General features: G+C 42.6%; 1 pseudogene; it reads right to left on the minus strand.

The window, feature by feature from the left end:
- The window catches only part of LOC121931084, a 56,821-nt pseudogene extending 51,141 nt beyond the window's left edge, over positions 1 to 5,680 (minus strand).
- Between the last annotated feature and the right edge of the window lie 3,154 nt (positions 5,681 to 8,834).

Genomic DNA, 8,834 nt, shown 5'->3' on the forward strand with positions numbered 1-8,834 from the left:
TTTTCGTAACCCGAAAAAACATTCGTAACCCGAAACAATAATTCCCTATGGGATTTTTTCGTATCCCGAAAATTTCGTAACCTGGGTATTTCGTATCCCGAGGTACCACTGTATGTCCCAAAGGCTTTAATTTAAAAAAAAAATGTTTTGACTTGATGCCAGAATACCACCAATGTTGGGCTGAACTGGGCCTCTAAGGGGAGGATATACCACAGTGGGGGTACCAAAGCACAGAAGGCCCACTCCCATGTCTTTCTACATTGTATTGTCCCCACTGGTGGGACAGAGAGAAAAGCCTCTCCAGCAAACCCGAATCCTTAGCAGGCATAGATAGGGAGATTTTCTACATGTTTATGAATCAGATAAAACAGAACTTACCAGTTTTCTCGGACACATCTGACGCTGGAGTGGCTGGTCTACTATTATGATCAATGACAACATCATCTTCCCTATCAACAATAGCAGCATGACCTTCTGAAGCAGCAGAAACTGAAGCATCCTTATCTACAGCATCCAAAGATGAAGAAGCAGCAGCCTCCTCCTGATCTGCAGGAAGGCCAGGAGATGGAGCATTCCCTTCTGCCATTTTTGCTTTCTTTTCAAAGCGAAAGCGGTCTAAATTGAACAAACTCATTATCTCAGCTTTTCACTTCTGCCAGTTTAGGGAGTTGAATGTTGCAATTCCTGGGGGATGTTAGTAGCACCATATATATCAAAAGTATCTGGAAGGAGAAAAATAGGATGTTAGTGGAAAAGATATATAGAACTTTTGTGAATGATGGACATCCCTTATGCTAATACCGTGCAGCTGAATTTATCATTCAGTCCCTTTTCTTTTGTATCTACTATTTTCATCAGTTTTCTTCAATTTCGTGCCCTCTGAAGATTTTACAACACAACTCTCATCTTCTCTGACCACTGGTCATGTTGGGATTCACAGTCCAAAATACCTGAAGAGTTGGAGAAGGCTAATCTACATTCCTAAAATGCTTGCATGTTTAAATATGTGCTTTTGATCAACAGTCACTTAAAGATTCTTTTATTACTGTAATGCACCTATTTATTCTTTGAGGATATAGTGGTGATAACTACTTATCTTCTTGCTTCCTTCTTTTGGGGACTCATAATGCTTTGTCTTGCATTTCTCTCCAAAACGAACATTAAACACTTGTCAAAAATATACAGAAGTTGGGAATGATCTATCAGTAGAATGATGATGTGCACCTTTTCAGCAAGTTTTGCTGTCACAGTGCTAGTTTTGTATATGAATCTGATACAGGAGCATCCCAACTCAACTAATGGTACAATGACTCAAGAATAGAGATGCCTATTATACATTTCAGAGGGGAACTTATGTTAGTTAGTCTTTTGTCCTTCTTGCAGAGTCCTCTGTGATCGGTTACACCTATCTCATCTGATGCATTTATTAGTGACTGGCAATACACTGTAAAGCATGCTGTACACTCCTTCAGCTTCTTGACATATATTTATATTTATTTGTTCTATTTATATTTATTTATACATATGCACATAAAACCATATTAGCACATGCTACCGAAGGCTATTCTGTCACTGTTTTGAAATTCCAACTGGTGTAAAATGCCCTGGAATTGCATTGTCCCAGTTTGAGATTAGAATACTAAAAGCCATTACAACAGAAATCAGGATTGTTCACTATTAATTCTTGTATGGAACTGAAGCTGCTACTTTTGATCTCTATACCTTTAAATATGTTAGACCCTGGGCAGCTCAGAAACCATTTTTATAATGATAATGCATCAAAATATTTTGGAGGACCATCCTCTTGGCTAAGGCAAGTGTATGTGTCTTCCTGTAATTATTTTACAATAGTGCTTGTAGCTGCAGGACTTCATACTCCTTTCTGTGTCTTTCAATTGATCTGTTCACTTAGGGTGACCCCATGAATTTCAAGGGTTTTCTCAGGCAAGGAATACTCAGAGGTAGTTCTGCCCGTTCAAGCCCCTTTAATGTTGGAATCAGGCTTTTAATATCTAAGGACTAGTTTCAATACACTTGCATTTTTATGGGTACTTCATATTTTTACATCAAATTAAAGTTTAAATCTACCCCATGCTTTTAGAATGAGGCAAATCAGTAAGCCTGCACAAAGTGAAGTCAGACTGGACAGAACCCTTTCCCAGGACCCCATCCCACCCCCACAAAGTTATTTTCACCCAATCACCATTTACTTTCAGCTCCTCTCACAGATCATGGGACATCTGAACAAGGAAGCATTTTAGGCTTCCCTCCAAGTAAGCCCATTCTCCCTCATAACCCAACCAGGGCCTTAATCCCCACCATGCCTTGAAGGCTTGTTGTTGTTAATTGCCTTCAAGTTGACCCTAGGCTAGACACATCCAAAATTCCCTGTCCTTTACTGCTTTGCTCAGGTCCAGGCCTGTGACCTCCTTGATTCAAATCTAACCATCTGATGTATGAGTTTCCTCTCTACTACCCTCCTCCTTTCCCAACATCATTGTCTTGGCCAAAGTACGACAGCCTCAGTGTAATCATCCTGGCTTCCAGGGGGATTTCAGGCTTTATCTGCTCAAAGACCCTTCATTTGTACTTTTGGCTGTCCATGGTATCCTCAGCACTCTTCTCCAGCACCACATCTCAAATGAATTGATTTTCTTCCTGTGGGGTTTCTTTAGCTTCAAGTTCTCACATCCGTACATGGTGATGGGGAATATAATGGCTAGGAAGTTCCTAACTTTATGCTCAGTTTTATATCTTTACACTTTAGGATCTTGTCTAGTTCTTTCACAGCTGCCTTTCCCATTCCTAGGATTCTTCTGATTTCTTGACTTGCAGTCTCCATTCTGATCAATGATTGATCAATCCATGGTATTATTGAGCCAAGGTAAGGGAAATCTTTTAACTGTTTTGATTTCCTCATTGTCTAAGCATGAGTGTTGAGGATACCATGGACAGCCGAAAAGACAAATAAATGGGTTCTAGAACAAATCAAGCCTGAACTCTCCCTGGAAGCCAGGATAACTGAACTGCGATTGTCTTGCTCTGGCGACCTCATGAGAAGGCACAACTCATTAGAAAAGCGAATAATGCTAGGAAAGGTAGAAGACAGCAGAAAAAGAGGACTAGGAGGGGAGATTCATCATCAAGGTGTCATATTTTGTTGGTATTCATAGAATAATAGAGTTGGAAGAGACCACAAGGGCCATCCAGTCCAACCCCATTCTGCCATGCAGGAAATCTCATTCAAAGCATTCCTGACAGATGGCCATCCAGCCTCTGTTTAAAGACCTCTAAGGAAGGAGACCCCAATACACACCGAGGACAATCTATTCCACTGTCAAACAGCCCTTACTATCAAGAAGTTCCTCCTAATGTTGCGGTGGAATCTCTTTTCCTGGAGCTTGCATCCATTGCTCTGGGTCCTAGTCTCTGGAGCAGCAGAAAACAAGTTAGCTCCCTCCTCAACATGACATCCCTATCATATCACATCTTAACCTTCTCTTCTTCAGACTAAACATCCCCAGCTCCCTAAGTCATTCCTCATAGGACATGGTTTCCAGACCTTTCACCATTTTAGTAGCCCTCCTTTGGACACACTCCAGTTTCTCAATGTCCTTTTTGAATTGTGGCGCCCAGAACTGGACACAATATTCCAGGTGAGGCCTGACAAAAGCAGAATAGAGTGGCACTATTACTTCCCTTCATGTAGACACTATATCTCTATTGATGCAGCCTAAAATTTTTCCGCCCTAAGTGCAGTACCTTATATTTCTCTGTATTGAATTTCATTTTGTTAGATGGCTGGACTCAACCAGGAAGGTCACAGGCCTAAATCTGTAGGGCCTGAGCAGAAAGACTGAGGACACGGGGTCTTGGAGACATCTCATTCAAAGGGTCACCAGGAGTCAGGGCTCACTCAAAGGCAGTTAACAAGGACTAGCCCCTTTCTTCCCCTCATTGTGTTTTCTAGTGAATCCTGGCCAAAGTACAATAGCCTCAATTGAGTCATCTTGGCCTCCAGGGAGAGAACCAGATGGATCAGTCCTAGGCTCCATTTGCTTGGCTTCTTGGCCATCCACAGTAACCTCAGCATTCTCCTAACACATCTCAATCGAATCCCCCCACTTTCTATCAGCTGCCTTCACTGACCATCTGAGGCTTCCCTCCAATTTAGCCCACCTCCCCCTCCCCTACAAAGCTCCATTCTCTTTCCCATGACCCAGCCTTTAATCCCCCACCAAGACTTGGGTCCAGAACACACTGCAGAAATAATCCAGTCTGAAACCGCTTTAGCTGCCCTGGCTCAGTGCTAGGCAATGCTGGAGGTTATTGTGGCACCACCAGAGCCTTCTCTCTGACAGAGGAGGCTCAATGTCTCAGAAGACTACATTTCCCAGAATTCCCTAGCATTGAGCCAGGTCCTGAACTGGATTATTTCTGCAGTGTGTTTTGGACCTTACTTCCAAATATCCTCCTCCTTTCAATCTTCATCATCATCATCATCATCATCATCACACAACAGCTGTGTGTGTGTGTCCCACTCCCCCAATTTCTTTTGCTTTCCACCATCTTCCCTCTCAATCATCACCACACCTTTTCCTTTCCACCATTTTCCCTCACACTTCCCCATGCCTCCATCATCTCCATCCCGATGGCTGTCTGACTCCTTCCTTCCTTCTTCCTGCAGAAGAAAGAAAGGCCCAACTAACAGACACAAACGCCTCCTTCCTCGCACCAGAGATCCTCGTCGCCAAGGGAGAGGACGAGGCACTCCAGGGAAGGAAAGACCAATGTCGGATACATGGCCCAAATCAAAAGCACAAAACACTTCCAAGATGGAAATGTAAATCCGTGCTGCTTTAGCCCTGCTCAAAATGGAGGACGTTTTGGAACCCCTCCTGTGGACAGCAGGCCATGTCCTGGAAAAGGAGGACGCCTCTGGTCCCACTGCCTTAGAGGACAAATGGAGGACATCCTGGAAAAGGAGGACCCTGCGCTTAGCCCTGGGCCATTTTGCAGCTCCTACTGGACGAGAGGCTGAAAATGGAGGACGGGCCCTGGAAAAGGAGGACGGGCCTGGCCACTCTGCCTCACCCGCAGCGTTCCCTGACGGAGGGAGCCCAAAGGCGGGTGTCTGTGTGGCGGGGAAGGAGACAAAGGGAGGCATAATCAAGGGCCGCGGGGGCTGAGGCGGGACGGAGCCTCTCCTCCTCCTCCTCTTCCCGGTGTCGTTTTCCTTCCTTACCCCGCCCCCGCTCCGATGCGGCGGAGGAGAAGCAGCAGCAGCAGCAGCAGCAGAAGCCGGGCGGCGTCTGGAGCGCGCGCGGCTCTGTCTGAGGGGAAAAGATGCCTGAGGAGGAAGAAGCAGAAGGCCGGCGATGGCGACACAACGAAGCGACGCCTTTCGCTGAGGGAAGAAGACCAGCACCAGAAAGGAAACGGGGAGGGGGCGGAAAGGGGGGGAGATTGTACCGAAAAGGTGGCGCTTAGTGATGACGTCACTGAACAGGCTGCTGCTGCTTTTTTCCCAGCATCCCTAGGTTTTTTCCTCCTCTCTAGAAAGGAAAGGGCAGAGAAAGGAGGGAATTCTCGCTTCTTGTTTGCGCGCGCATACCGGGCCCGGCAGGGTGAGATGCGCATGCGCGGGAGTCGGCCATCGTCGCAGCAGCAGCAGCAGCAGCAGCAATAGCGTCGACGATGGACGCGGTTCGACAATGCGCCTGCGCGACAATGTATCAGCCGCGTTGAGGAATATAGAATCCTGGAAGAGAGGAGGCGTAGCGTAGTGGTTTGAGCGTTGGACTATGGCTCTGGAGACCCGGGTTCGATCCCCAGCTCAGCCAAGAAGAATTGTAGAGAGCCACTGTGGTGTATTGCCTTGAGCATTGGACTAGGACTCTGGAGATAACAGGGTTTGAATCCCACCTCAGCCATAGGACAGGAGCTATGGAAGCCCACCGGGTGACAACAGGGTTTGAATCCCACCTCAGCCATAGGACAGGAGCTATGGAAGCCCACCGGGTGACCTTGGGCATGTCACACTCTCTCAGCCTCAGAAGATGGCAATGGCAAACCTCTGAGAACAACTCCTGCCAAAGTAAAGAAAAACCCAAACCTGTGATAATAGGAGTCCTCTTAAGTGTCACCATAAATCAGAGCCATTGTGGCGCAGCAGTTTGAGCATCTGACTGGGAGGCCAGGGTTCCAATCTCCACTTAGCCATGGAACCCCACTGGGTTTATCTTGAGCAAGTCACACTCTCTCAGCCTCAGAGGAAGACAAATGCAACAAATCTTGCCAAGGAATCCCCAGGATAGGTTTGCCTTAGGGCCACCACAAGCCACAAATGACTTGGGGGAAGGCGGGGAAGGCAACGGAGGAAAGAATTTGGGAAGCTTCCTTTCTGAACTACAACTCCCAAGATGCCCTAGTTGCAGAGTTTCTCAAGCTTTGATCCTCCAGCAGCTTTGGACTTCAGTACCCAAAGAAGCCTTTGCCAGCATGGCCAATGGTGAGGGAGTCTGGGAGATGAAGTCTAAAACATCTGGAGGACCAGAGGCCTAGTGTTGGCTGCGGGATTCTGGGAGTTGTAGTTTAGAAAGTAACTTTGCTAAGCTCTGCTCTGTCCTGTGGAGATAGACCAAACTGGGGTGGACAATGTGTGACTCTTTGTTGTTGTTTTTTTAAATTTTAAATCTTTATTTGAAATATAAAAGACAAATATACATATATGTACAAAAAGACATATATACAAACATCGTAAATCAAAAATAACACATAATTATACCAATTATTCATCTTACTATCCACCAACTTCCAAATCTCCCTTCCAATGCCGGATTACATATATTCCACAAAAGGCTCACTCAAAACTAAAGAAAAGAATAACCCTCCATTGACTACATCATTTTGATTAAAAAAAAAAAGTAACACCAATAATTGCGAAAAGAGAAAAAAAATAATAAATAAAAAAGCAAAAAAATTTAATTGCTGGCGTATGCCTATAAAGTACCTATTATATACAAATATTCAAATATTGATCTACCTGATACCATTCTTCTATCACATTTTCCATCGCCTTATCCTGCAAAGCGGCTGTTAACAAATCAAGATTTCTTGTTTCTTTCAATTTAGATAACCAAACTTCTATTTTAGGACATTGTGGATTTTTCCAACATTGTGCAAATAATAATCTAGCCAATGTAATCATATATAAAATTATCCTAGAGTATTTCTTCTCTATCACATTATCTAATTTATTGGTCATATTAAGCAAAAATAATAACGGATCTAAAGGGATATTGGTAGATAATATCTCCACCATTTTCTCATGAATATTTTTCCAGTATTCTATAGATAATGAACAAGCCCACCATATATGAAAGAAAGTGCCTTCTTTAACCCCACATTTCCAACATTTAACACATCCTGTTTTATAAATCTTATTGATCTTGGTAGGAGTCATATACCACCTGAATAGCATCTTCATATAATTTTCCTTATAATTTTGACAGGCGGTAAAAAATTTTGTTACCCTCCAGGATTTTTCCCAGTCTTCCAATTTGATAGGGCTCCCCACATATTGAGCCCATCTTATCATTGAGTGTTTTATGATCTCATTCTCTAAGTCCCTTTCTTTAAGAGATTTATAATACTTTGACAGATGTTTCCCTTTTTTATCTTCACCAATATTATCCAATACGTTCTTCACAGTAGTAAAACCCATTTTATCTGAGTCAGTTTTAAATCTACTACATAATTGGAAATACAAATACCAATCAATCTCAAATCCCGATGAACTTAATTGTTCCCTGGTTTTCATGATCAATACCCTTTTATTATTCATATCTAATAAATCTCCATATTTTAACCATTCTGTCGAATTAACCTTGGTCCTATTATAGAAAGCTTCTTGGGGAGATACCCAATAAGGCAATTTAACATAGTACATTTTTTAAATTCTGTTCCATACCCATAACAGGGACCTTCTAATAAAATGATGTCCAAACTCTCTGTTTTCATTACTTTTTCCAAACCATAAATAAGCATGTAAACCATATCTCAAGTCACAGCTTTCTAAATTCAGCATTTTATCATTAGTTAAGGAAATCCAATTCTCTAACCAACATAAACATGCAGCAAAATAATATAGTTTGAGATTTGGGAGTGCACAGCCCCCTCTTTCCCAATCATCTGTCAAAATTTTCCATTTTACTCTAGCGCGTTTCCCTTCCCACAAAAATTTAGAGAGTTCCTTCTGCCATGTTACAAAAAAGTTTTCAGCCGAAATAATTGGAAGATTTAGAAAGAGAAATATAAATCTTGGGAGAATATTCATTTTTATGGCAGCTATTCTACCAGAAAGAGAAAGGTGCAGCTTAGACCAAGTAATCAAATCACTTTTAATATTCTTCCAAAGTTTACCATAATTATTAGGAAACAGATCAATATTCCTATTAGTCAGGTATATTCCTAAATATTTTGCTTTTTTACTCACTTTAAAACCTGATAGATTAGTTAACACACTGTCCTCCTCAGCTGAAAGATTTTTGGTTATAAATGTGGTTTTTGCCTGATTAATTTTTTAAACCTGAATAACCTGCAAAGATCTCTAATGTCTTTTTAAGGTGCTCAACACAATATAATGGATCTTCCAAAAAGCAAATCAAGTCGTCCGCAAATGCCCTTACTTTATACGTGAAATTTTTGATTTTTACTCCCTTTATTAAACAGTCCTCTCTGATTATATTAAGCAAGACTTCGAAAGCCATAATAAATAAAATAGGAGACAAAGGACATCCCTGTCTAGTGCCACGTTCAATACTGAAAGCTTC

Source organism: Sceloporus undulatus, chromosome 5, assembly GCF_019175285.1.
Source record: "Sceloporus undulatus isolate JIND9_A2432 ecotype Alabama chromosome 5, SceUnd_v1.1, whole genome shotgun sequence".
Lineage (NCBI taxonomy): Eukaryota > Metazoa > Chordata > Lepidosauria > Squamata > Phrynosomatidae > Sceloporus > Sceloporus undulatus.